We start from the raw sequence: 13,684 nt of genomic DNA, 5'->3' as shown, positions 1-13,684 counted from the left end.
ACACCTGTAATCCAGCACTTTGAGAGGCCAAGGTGGGTGGATGGCTTGAGTCCAAGAGTTTGAGACCAGCCTGGGCAACATGGCGAAACCTCATCTCCAAAAAAATACAAAAATTTAGGCAGGTGTGGTAGCATGTGCTGTAGTCCCAACTACTCAGGAGACTGAGGTGACAGGATTGCTTGAGCCCAGTAGGTTGAGGCTGCAGTGAGCTGTGGTCATATCACTGCACTCTAAACTGGGTGACAGAGTCCCGTGAGACCCTATCTCAAAAAAAAAAATTGTTTTTAAAAAAAGAGAACCTACCTATTGAGTATTACACTCACTACCCATGTGACAGGTTCAATTCTACCCCAAACCTCAGCATCACACAATATACCCTTGTAACAAACCTGCATATGTACCCACTGAACCTAAAATAAAAGTTGAAATTATTTTTAAAGAAAGAAAGAAAACAGTATAGCAGTTCCTCAAAAATTTAAACATAGAATTATCATACGATCCAGCAATTCTACTTCTGGGCATATACCCCAAAAACTGAAAACAGGGGCTCAAACAGGTATTTGTACACCCATATTAATAGCATTATTCACAACAGTCAAAGATAGAAGCAACCCAAGTGTCTATCAACAGATGAAAGGGTAAACAAATTGTGATATAGACAATGAAACACTATCTAACCTGTAAAAGGAAATTCTGACGCTACAATATGGATGAACCTTGAAGACACTACACTAGCTGAAGAAAGCCAGTCACAAAAGGGTAAATACTGCATGATTCACTTACATCAAGTGAGGTACCTAAAGTAGTCACATTCAGAGACAGATGCCAGAGTGGTGGCTGCCAGTAGCTGGGGGAAAGGAGAAATGGAAGTTGTTGTTTAATGGTACAGAGTTTCAGCTTGCAAAATGAAAAAGGGTTTGGAGATAAACGTCTCCAAATGCCACATTTCTCATGTACTTAATGCCAAAGATGTGTACACTTAAAAATAATGAAAATTGTAAATTTATGTGTATTTTACCACATTATAAAGCATAATGTGCCAAGTCCAAAATTGACCCAACGTGTAATTACTGAACCACAAAAACTTTTAAATAATGTTTTTTAAATGAAAAATTCAGGAGTCCACAGATGAAAAAAAAATCATTCTGAGGGCATTACACCTACTTAAAAGTGGAACATCAACATGTTCTCCAAAACTTCCACTTGATTCAAGGTTTGTTATCAATAAACTGGCAAGAACAAAGGTTGAGATAAAAAACCTTTTCGGAAAACAAAACAAAACAAAAAAGATATATTTTTCAAAAAGTCAAGAGAAGCAAGGTCAGTGGGATAAACTTAACTTTCATAACATGCCATTAGAAAGATAACCAAATTACTGAGGAAATGTGGCCCTGAGATGGAAGATTACAAAATTAATTCTCAAGCAACACGGCACCAAAAAGTAAAACTATTCAAGTAACATGGAAGCTGAAAAAGAGGCTGTTCTACATTTCTATGTAAGCATAAGGAAACTTTTAATGTATGAGTGATGGTATAAGAATAATTAATTTGAAGCCCTAAAACAAATGCATATGCATATTAACCTGTACTAAAAAGAAAAACCCTCACCTATCTTCCAAACTCAAAGCATTTCGTAAATTTGTCATCCTAATAAAACAAAAACTAATCCAAAAATACTATCTAAATTTTACACAATAGAAGGGACAAAAGACAACAGTGGGAGTGATTTTTTTTTCCTTTGAACAATGTAAAGTGCAGCCAGGAATAGACTAGATGAATTTTCTACTCACTTTTCTTTATGCATTAGACTGGATACCTCCCTTCACCTCTTCCCCTACATCAACCTCCATACCAAATGAAGTCACCCTAAAATGAAGTCATTGGAGGGCATGAACAGCCCAAGATCAGAACCACCTAAAATCCCAGACCCAAATTTATCCTGGCACTTACTACCCCAGACTCTGGAAGCCTAGTCAAAGTTCCCGAAGTGATTTCAGACTTCACTGGGTTAAGGCCAACACCACCACTTACAATCTTAAGTACAAAATATAAAAGGCCATAAAACACCATATGCAAGAGCACTTTGTAATGTTCAAAGGCTCATAAACTGTTTAATTAAAATTATTTATATTATTGTATTTTATACTATTATGATCACAAAAAGTCTAGACAGGCAGCTAGCTACCCAGGGTAAGGATCTAAGGGAAGAAAAGAATATGGGCTGGGATATGAGGAGTACGGGGAACCTGTGTTTCCTTCTGGTTAGCAATCCCAAGGAATACTTCCTGATGGACATCCTGCCCTCAGTAAAACACGTAAAATATCAACACCATGCGCTGTTCACTGAGTTTCCAGATGTTCTGGTACCTAGATAAACACCCTAAGTTCCAGGCAAAATTCTTGAACATCTATGACCCCACACACTGGCCACACTAGCAGAATTCAACAGCCCACCGCTTATGCCCTTCATCCTCAGACAGAACTCCCTGCACTATCTAACTTAAGAGGCTTCTTCAACCCTCTGTTAAGAACTGTTGCATGTATCTGCTCAAGACAATCAGTGTTCAATCTCTAATGACTGTTAAAAACTCTTAAGTTCTATCTGCTAAAACAGTTGGCATCTTCATGCCCATTCATTTTTCAACCTAATCAAATATTCTAAGTTTCATCCACCTGCAGGGTCAAAGAAAGCCATGGTGATTTTTCTCCTGCCTCTGTAGACTTGCAAAAAGCAATGAACAAGGATAGAAGGTTATCTCAGAATTAAAAATCTCTGGATCTCCCATCCATTTCTGCTACATGATTTCTCTGAGTTTTGTTAGATGAGAGCGAGCTCCTGCTTTGCTCTGCTTGCCTGGGTCTTAGTCAATAGCTCCTGTTATACTGCTTGCACGGACACTCTTTACAGACGCCCTGATTCTAAAATAACAATGTGACAACAATAACACAGTGAAATAATGATGTATCATACTACATATTATTTATTATATATAACATACAGTATCACTCACCATTGTTGAACATTATGACCCCGCACTATTGTAAGTGCTTTATATGAATTATCTCATTTCACCCCCATAACTACACAATAAGATCATTAATGTCATCCCCCCATTTAAGAGAAAACTGAAGCACCAAAAGGTTATGTGACCTATCAAAGGTCATTAAGCTGTAAGCAGTAGAATTAGGATACAAACTCAGACCTTACTGACTGAAAAACCTACATGCTTACCATCACATTAACCTGCCACACAACCCCTCTAAAGATAGCTCCCTGTGTTCCAACCCCTGTTCAATCTGACTTCCAGCTTCTGCCCATATCTGACCCTCCCCAGTCAAATCTTGCTTTATTTCTTCTGGTCCTGGCTATTTTTCTTTTCTCCAAAGTCATCTTAAGTGTTCTGATAAAAGATTGTTGAACTATTGAGTAAATTTTCCAATGTCTCTTCTGATTCTACTTCAATCTAACTTCTATGTTTGCTTTCATATATGCCAATAAACAACTGAATTCCTACACAATAGCAGCTAAATGATAAAACATCTAGTAAAACAGTTAACAGTAGGTGTGCAGTATGGAAGAACTGCTTTAACTGTATTGATTGCTCTCTAGGTCTGCCATACAGCTATTATTTTAGGTCTTCCCTTCCTGTATTGAATCAATTATTTTCTTGTTTTACCTTCTTGCTTTGTTGGAACATATATTCCACTAGCATCCTAAGAAAGGGAGAAAAGGAGATAAACTTTTTGAGTTCTTGAAAGTCTGAAAATGTCTAGTTTTAAATTTGATTGATAATTTGGGCAGGTACAGAAGTCGGCCCAACAGACATATTGTCATAGTTTCATGAATGCAGTATTTTCTCTTATTTTTACAAGGATATTAATTATAGCTTTAAAAAAATTCTTCTGTACCTTGCATTGTCTCTGTTTTGCTCTCTGTCTTTCATGTTGATGGCTTTCCTCAGACTGATGATTTCTGGCTATGCATGTCTGTTAAAGAATGCATCTCTTAACATGTAAATTTGAAGCCCTTTATACGTGGGTGGAGTTGTCAACGACTGAGCTTCACTGTAGTGTTATCAACAGCATCCTGGCCTTTTTATTGGAGGATTGCCAGATTGATTATCTGGAGGTCTTTCTCTGGGACCATAAAATAAAATGTGCCCATATGGATGTATATATTCCTATGTATCAGCAAAATGTTAATTATTGGGCCAAGAACCATGCAAATTTAAGACTTTTGATGTACAGTAGTCCCCCCTTATCTATGGTTTTGCTTTCTGTGGTTTCAGTTACCCTTGGCCAACTTTGACACTTGGTCAAGAAAAAGCAATGTTTGGTCTGAAAATGTTAAATGGAAAATTTCAGAACAATTCGTAAGTTTTAAATTGCATGCTGTTCTGAGATTGTTCTCACACCTTCCAGCTCTGTCCCGCCTAGGACATGACTCATCCCTCTGTCCAGCATAGCTGTCTACACTACCCACCCATTAGTCACTTAGTCGCTGTCTTGGTGATCAGATCAACTGCCACGGTACAGCAGTGCTTGACTTCAAGTAATCCTTATTTTACTTAATAAAGTGCTTCGGGAAAGCACAAGAGTAGTGATGCTGGCAATTCAGATACACTAACGACAAGCCATAAAGTGCTTCCTTTAAGGAAAAAGGTAAAAGTTCTTGACTTAATAAGGAAAGAAAAAGCAATCATATGCTGGTGTTGCTAAGACCTAACATAAAAACAAATCTTCTATTCATGAAATTGTGAAGAAGGAAAAAGAAATTTGTGCTAGTTTTGCTTTGCACCTCAAATTGCAAAAATAACAGCTACAGCGTGTGCTACGTGCTCAGTTGAGACAGAAAAGGCATTAAATTTGTGGGTGGAAGACACCAACATAAACATGTTCTGACTGACGGCAACAGAGTTCCATCAGAGGTTAGAGGCATCCATGGGGAGGTCTTGGAACGTATCCCCTAATGATAAGGGGGGACTACTATATTCATATATTTCATGATTCAACTTGAATTTCAGTTCCTCAGAGAGAGCTTCTCTAACCTTCACTTCTCAATTTGCCCCTCATCAGGGTAATTTCCCTTCATTTATCTTTCTCAATTCATTAAAAAGAGGATTTTTTTGTTAACTAAATTATGGTATGTTTCCTAATGAATTCCTAAACAGTATACAACTATTTAAATGAGGTTACAAAAAGGTATGTAGAACATGGGGTTAAACAAGACAATTTTTAAGAATTAGAACAAGATGGAAGGGGGGAATTTGTCCTACTGGCTATCATGACATTTCACAAGACTGTAATAGTTAAGAAAGTATGGAACTGGCACAGGACAATGAGTCTGACTGACCAAACCAGAAAGCCTGGCAACAGGCCCATATGTGATATAAACTTGACACCCATGGGCAAGGATGGCCTTCTCAGTAAATGAGGCTAGGTCAACCAATTATCCATATGGTGGGGGCAGGGGGCACTATATCTCTATCTCACTCCATATTATAGAAAAAATAAATTTCCATTTAAAGACCAAAAAAGGAAACAGGAAAACTTTAAAATTATTAAAGAAAGATGTGTGCCTTTTGGATAGGCCCAGATTTCTTAAAACTCTCTCACTCTCACACACACACACACACACACACACACACACACACGCACATGTGCACACAGGCACATATATCCAAATCTAAAAAAGAAAATACTGTTGAATGTAACTTCATCAAAATCAAAACTCTTGGATGTCAGGAGCACTAAAATAAGAATATATGCCACAGACTTTTGCAGATACTTGTAATGCATGTAATTACCAAAAGGTCAGTATCCAAAATATATAAAGAATGCTTTAAAATCTATAGAAATATACAAACAATCCACTGAAAAGATGAACAAAGGATATCCCAAAGGAAGAAATCTGAATTGCCAATAAGCATATTAATAGACTTTTTATTACAATAGCAATCACAGAAGTACGAATTAAAACCATAATGAGATACCAGGTCACACCTCATCAGCTTGGCAAAAATGTAAGTCTGACAATATCAAGTACTGGTGAGGCTATAGAATAGTAGAAACTCATTTCTGATGGAAGGAAATTTATATAATCTGGCAATATCCAATAAAATAGAAGACGTATACATCTTAAGAGCTAGTAATTCTATTTCTAGGAATATACCTTTGATGGGTAGCTTTCAAATTTTTTGGTCATCACACATATTTTCATTATGACCCAGTATACGCATACTTACTTATTTAACTGAAATGAAAACTCACAAAACAGTGCTTATTCTTACTGTGACACATTCTGAGAGTTTCCATTTTGTTCTCATTCATTTTTTAATGTTGGGGTGACCCACTCAATTGATTTTACAACTACTAATGGATAAATACACTCAGTTCAAAAAACTGTCCCAGAAAATATTCTCATACATATTTTCCCGTGCACATGTGAGAGAATGTTCACTGTGGCACTCTTTGTCAAAAAAATAATTTAAACAGTGTAACAGTCAATCAGCAGAAGAACTAATTTAAAATTAAGGGTATATTCATACAATGGAATACAAAATATCAGTGCAAAGGAAAGAACCAAAGCTGTAAATATCAACACAGATAAATCTCATTAACTTTATACTAAGCAAAACGGGCAAGATACAGATGAATATATATAGTATATCATTTGTAAAAACTTTTTAAACATGCAAAATAATACTGTTGAGGAATATATTTATGTATAACGAATATATAAAGTATGAAGACAGGCACGGGGAAAAAGGGGAATGAGATCAGGGAAAAGTACAGAAAAGTCAAGTGAACAACTAAATCTAAATTATTAAAAACTGCCCATCTTCAGACGACATTGGGCGCAATCAAGGTGGTACGGCCATAGACAAAAATTAAACTATTGCCTCCCAGGGCAGCAGCTTCCTTCCAGACACAAGGCTAATAAAGATTCAGATTGCCAGCTAGAGAAACTCATGCAGCCAAACTGAGATCAGTCTTCAAAGCTTACAGCACTCATCCTTTAAAACTGTTCTGTCTATTTAGTAATCAAGTACTTACACTGAGTATCTATTTTTAACTGAGTAATGAAATTCAGAACATGGACAAAAAAAAATGCAATAGGTAGTTGTGGGCGGATGAGATGTCACAGCAGATGCCCCAAACACAGCCATGTGCCAGTAAGGTTGAGTCACTGCAATATGCTGAAAAAAGATACTGAGGCTCAGCTGCCACAGGTTGCAGTGAGCCTCTCTGCTTTCCCCACTGTTGTATTTGCCAGGCATCATTCCAGAATGCTGAACAGACACTTAGACATTTTCAAGATTAGAAAAATCACTAAAAATGACAAAATATGGCATCTTACAAATAGCACATGCTTATGATCAAATTAACACAGAGCAAAGAACTAATAAACATTCAGTAAGCTCATGGAATAATTCTCTAAAATTAACAATTTGGTCCCTTCAGATCTCAGTCTATATTTTACCTACAAGAGTAAATCCAGTATTAGATAATACACTTTATATAATTTCTTTTTTTTTTTTTTTGAGACGGAGTCTTGCTCTGTCACCCAGTCTGGAGTGCAGTGGTGCTATCTCAGCTCACTGCAACCTCCGCCGCCCGGGTTCATGCCATTCTCCTGCCTCAGCCTCCTGAGTAGCTGGGACTACAGCTGCCTGCCACCATGCCCAGCTAATTTTTTGTATTTTTAGTAGAGACGGGGTTTCACCATGTTAGCCAGGATGATCTCGATCTCCTGACCTCATGATATGCCTGCCTCAGCCTCCCAAACTGCTGGGATTACAGGTGTGAGCCACTGCACCCGGCCTACTATAATTTCAAAAATGTCAACTCATTTCAGGGAATGTCATTAAAAAGAATTATGTGTAACAGAATGTAAGCAATACACTATCAGGCCAATAAAAATCCTTACAAACCACAAGAACAAACCACTCTGATCCCCAAAACAAGTAGTTTCTCAAGGAAAACATCTAACTCATTCATTTATCCATTCAAATCCTACTTACTACATTACATGTGAAAAGTACCAAGATAGACCTTAAGGAGGTATAAACATAAATTAAACAAGAACTTGGCCCCTAAGATACTGATGGCCTAGCAATGGGGTTTAGAAACATACATAATCTTAAGTAAAGTAGAAAAATCTAGGTACCATTAGAGAAATATATATGAATTGCTATTTTAAAAAAAAAAGGAAAGAAATCTTGCCTCGATTAGGTTCTTGCCTATTTCACCTATGAACCAGATCTAGAATATAGATACTTAGACCTTATCTCTTCAAGGGCAAGTGGCTACATGTAATAACAAGACTGTTTCTTGTGACCTTTAAAAATTGTCTCCTAATTCTATACCTTTTATATATACTGTGTCCTATAGGGTATACCTCTTTGAGTTAATAGAAATTAGACATGTAGATCCTACCTCTCATAACTGTGCCTGCTGAAGATCTAAAAGAAACGTAAATGCCAAAAGTGACACACCAAAAAGAAGCCATTCTTTTCCCTAACTCCGCCACTGTTTTGTTGCAGAAACGAGAAATTCACACTTCGGCTGATGGAAGGATTGAAGAAGGAATTGTTAATGAACTTCTAAAGAATTTCCCTGAATCTTTCAGACGAGTACTACATATAAGGCATCAATAATGTTCCAGATTAACAAGGCCTTTCACATCATTTTATGAATGTGGGTAGAGATATTTTTATTTATTTTTTGCAGCTAAAGAAAGTAAATTCCATACATATTAAATGTCATTAAATGCAATTTCACATATTTTTTAGGCAGTTAGTCCAGAAAAAGCTAGGTCTAGGCCAGGCATGGTGACTCACACCTGTAATCCCAGCACTTTCGGAGGCCAAGGTGGGTGGATCACCTGAGGTCAGGAGTTTGAGACCAGCCTAGACAACATGGTGAAACCCTGTCTCTACAAAAAATTAGCCAGGCGTGGTGGCAGGCACCTGTAGTCCCAGCTACACAGGAGGCTGAGGCAAGAGAATCACTTGAAACCAGAAGGCAGAGGTTGCAGTGAGCCGAGATCGCACCACTGCACTCTAGCCTGGGCAACAAGAGCGAAACTCCATCTCAAAAACAAAAAAAAAAAAAAAAAAAAAAAAAAAAAAAACCCTAGGGCTAGTGGATTCATTTCAAATTTGTCATCAGATCCCACTATTTGCACTTAAATCTTCAACTAAACATTCAGGAATTTGAGAACACCCAAAAGGGAATCTGTGAAAAAGAAGCAACAAGACTTCATGCTGATAAATGCCAACTGGTTTCTCAGGATACTGATACAAAGAGTAAGAATCTCAGGTTGATATCATTTTACATATACCAGTCACCAGTCAGCAGTCCACTAGCCATCAGGCCCCCGTCAGGTCTTCAATACCTCTGAAAAGAATGTCTGTGACATGCTAAAAAAGAAAGATTTATTTCTACATCCTATACATTCAGGTCAATGAACATTCGTGGTTGATGGGCTGGTTTTATTTTTTTTCTTTATTTTTGTTTAGAGAAGGGGTCTAGCTATGTTGCCCAGGCTGGTCTCAAACTCCTGGGCTCAAGTGATTCACCCGTCTCAGCCTCCCGAGTAGCTGGGACTACAAGCCTGTACCACTGTGCCCAACTCAGGTTGTTCGGTTTTTTTTTTTTAATGACAGCTTTACTGAGATGTAATTTACATACCATAAAATCACTGCAAAGTGTGCAATTTGATCATTCTTCATATATTCCCAAAGCGATGCAACCTTCACCACTAATTTTACAACATTTTTGTTACTCCAAAATCCCACACTCAAGCAGTCACTTCTGATTCCCCCAGCCTCTGGCACCCACTAATTTACTCTCTGTCTCTACGGATTAGCCTATTCTGGACACATCACATAAATGGAATCATATACTATGTGACCTTTTATAATGAGCTTCTCTCACTTAGCACAATGTTTTCAAGGTTCATCATGTTGTACTGTGAATTAGTACTTCATTACTTTGTATGGGTAAATAATATTCTATTTTTGATATGCCAAATTTGTTTATCCATTCATCAGTTGATGGACATTTGAGTGTTTTTGCAGGACTTCTGACCTGCAAAAACCTTAGTCATCTAATCTGATTGCTCATTTTATGGATAAAAAACTGAGATCCAGTGAGAAAATGGGAACTGCCTCTGGCTACACAGACTTAAGACTATCAATGGACATCTGAAATGCCTTCTTTTCTCCAAGCTCACCCCATTCCAATAAAAGAAGAATGTGTTTGTTCCTAGCAGTAAAATGCAAGATAGGATAGGTCCAGAAGACCTGAGGTGGGCAGGAAAAGAAAATAGACAGGATTAGGCACAATCTTGTTGAACCAAAGGAACTTATGAAAAGATCAACAGTTTTAAACCTTCAAAAACACAGAAAAAAAGAGATGAGCACAGTGCAGACATAAAGATGCTATTTTTAATCAGAGAAGGAAAGAAACATGAAAGTGTGGGAAAACCTGAAAAGTTACTCTGAAATATCCAGTGATCCATCTGAAAATCTTTTTATTCTCAGACCCAGAAGAAAAATACACTGATTTAAAGATCCCAGAAAGAGGAAATCAAAGTCAAAACCACAAACTGAGAAGAAATGAGCACAGTAAAGGAAGTACATCACTCTACTTTCTGCAGGCCAAAAATTGCAGTGAGGGAAACTGGAAAATACCCTCTTGAGATCTGATCTTGATGACTTCAATTAGAGATGGAGTCCATCTAAAGAAAGCATTTTGTAATTTAGGAGGCTCCAATCTGTATCTAGATTGTCTATAATAATGTGGGAAATTCAGACTGAATGAATCCTATATGCAGTCTCTATTTCAGAATCCCCACTTCCTACCACCATTTAAAAGCTGGGGAAGTCTGTCTGAGCACCAGGCCTGATGCTTGACTAAATGGCAAAAATTCTAAACCAGTAAAAAAAAAAAAAAGAAAAAAAAAGCCTAAAAAGTCACTTTCCGATCCCTGGCTTATCTAAGGATGCAAGTTAATTTGTAAATCCCCTAATGTGTATAGTTAACTTCTAGAAGAAAAAAAAAAAAAGTTAAAACCTTCTTCTTACCAACTCCACCAGAGTTCTTTCTACCAAATCCTCTTGCCTCAACAAAAAAGGAACTAACCTAACACTAGCAAAATGGATAGCAAATAGTAAATGCTCCATAAGTAGTTGATTAATGAAATTGAAGATAGTATCAGATGTTTTCAAAAGAATCCTACTATTCCAAAGAAGTGTCTCAGTTTTTTATCTTACCACTAAAGAACGAAGTCAGTATTCTGATACCCAAGTCTTTAGCTTAGTCAAACAACAGCAAGACGTGTAGATGGCAAATGGCAAAAGAGTCTAACAAGGAGAAAGATGAAAGAGAATCAAGAATACAGCATTTCTACTTTTACTGCTGCTGCCGCCACTGCCAACACCCCTCCAAACCCAGCACTGCATGCTTCTCTCAGAGTCCATCCTGTTACCCAAATGATCCCACAGCAACCTCATGGCACTGCCATGAATGGAGACACACAAGGGCACCATCCACTGTGACAAGACACTGACATGGACATTGCTTTGCCTCCTGCCAGACTACGGGATGCAGAGAGGGTGCAGACCAAGGACCTTGAAAAATCAACTTCATGTGACATCATGGTGGACATGTGTGAAAAGTACTACCCACAGAGACACTGACATGACCATCACCAGAGATCTTTCACAGAGACCATGAGCGCCCTGTCACCTGGGAAGCAATGGCAGACCCAGCTGAGCAGTGCAGACCCAGCTGGACACAAGTTGCTCCAGACCCAGCTGGGTACAAGCTGCTGGCCCAGTTGCTGGAGTCTAGTGAAGAGGACAATATGATGGGCATCCTCTATGACAAGATATACGAGAACTTCATGGAGGAGGTGGATACAACAGATAATAAAACCTACCAGTGGAAGAAGGGGGAACTTTGACATACACTAGCCACTAGCCTGAATGCCGGCGCAACTTAATTCCACCTGGAACCAGCCCAACCAAGGTAAGGTTCAAGTGTATAATGGAACTAACTCTTAGAGAAGAGTTTCTGCAGAGACTAGGCTTCTATCGGCACATCTGGCTGCCAGACCGGGGCATGGGGCCCTGGCCCAGTGATTCCAGGTGCACCTAAGTGGAAAGAGATGGGAAATGGCAAAAGGTAGATGCCCTTGAAAGAAGCAACTCTACCACCTGGAATCTAGGCTGCCCCTACCCCAGCCATCATCTTTGTTATCTATACTGACCAGACTAGACAATAGTAGTACAGTATACGCCCGAGGAGCCCCACTCATTCTAAAGCTAGCTGCCCCAGCCCAAGCTATGGCAGGTTCTTGAGGAGGAGGCCCTGGACCAGGTCAGTGAGATTTCTGGCTGCATCTTTGTCCATACCAACAGCTCCATTTGTGGATGCCATATCCAAGAAGGTACCTTGAACATGGCCCGTGCAAACTTGCCCTAGTGCCCAATGCCTATGCCTATGCCTCCCACAAATCCCAGAGTCCAATGAAATTTCCTCCATCTTTAAAAAAAAGGCAACATTTCTAGTAAGAAAGTACTCAAAAATGATGGGGATATGTCAAAAGGACACAAAAGCCACTTGATAGAGTTCTCAATGACAAAAAGCTGGAACAACTGACCAACAAAATAAATGATAATAATATTTAATTTATAACCCACAGAGAAAAATAAATACCTAACAATTCATACTGGCATAAGTAAATAACTGAATAAATAAATAACTGAAGGAAAAGGAAGAGTGTTTCTTCATAGTAGAATTCAAATTAATAAATGGGGAAGAATGAGAAAAAGAGAAAAAGCACTCTTAGACAAGCATCAAAGTAGTAATAATTAAAGGCAAGAATCATCCATGGATGCTGAAATCAATGGACAAAAGGATGATGAGAAACCAGATATTTGCAAAGTCTCAAAGCATCTCTCAGCAAAATACAGTACTTAACTAATTACAAGGAGAAAAATCAGTTAACTTTACAGTGATCACTTAACCAAATTATCAAAGTTAACTTAGTAGTAAAAAGGCATCTGGACATCATATATTCCCTGATCTGATGCACTGAGGATGGTACAACAACACATCGGTATTACACTTGGGAAAAAACATATTTTTCACTCTAACAAAAAGAAAACATTAGACAAACCCATGTGGATGCACATTTTACAAAATAAGTCGCCAGTACTCTTTAAAAGCATCAAGGTCATGACAGGCAAAGAAAAATTGAGGAACTGTCACTGTTGGGGAGACTAAGGAGATATGATTATTGGATCCTGGAACAAGAAAAAGGCATTAATGGGAAGACTGGCGAAATTCAAATAAAACCTGTAGGACAATTAACAATATTGTAACAATGCTAATTTCCTGTAGTATTTCTGTAACTTTTTTGTAAATCTAAATTTGTTTCAGAAAAAAAAAAAAAATCTGTTTTTTAATGCAACATTTCTAGGTGTGAGATCTTACTGTTTCAACCCCATTGTGAGAAATGACCCATTTTGGCTAGCTTTTATAATTTTCATATTAAGAGAGTTTATCAAATGATATCAGATTCAGAATATGTTTGTTGCTGGACTGCAGCAAACACAATAAGAAAACAAGCCAATGAATGAAAAACACACTTCTAAAACTCTGACGGCAT

At 37.9% G+C, this 13,684-nt stretch overlaps 1 protein-coding gene across 10 annotated transcripts in view; it reads right to left on the bottom strand.

The window, feature by feature from the left end:
• BABAM2 (BRISC and BRCA1 A complex member 2) overlaps positions 1-13,684 on the bottom strand; it is a 493,307-nt gene that overhangs the window by 436,358 nt on the left and 43,265 nt on the right. The window lies entirely within an intron of this gene.

This window comes from Macaca nemestrina, chromosome 13, assembly GCF_043159975.1.
Source record: "Macaca nemestrina isolate mMacNem1 chromosome 13, mMacNem.hap1, whole genome shotgun sequence".
NCBI classification, from domain to species: Eukaryota; Metazoa; Chordata; class Mammalia; order Primates; family Cercopithecidae; genus Macaca; species Macaca nemestrina.
This window is presented reverse-complemented; position numbering and strand designations above follow the sequence as displayed.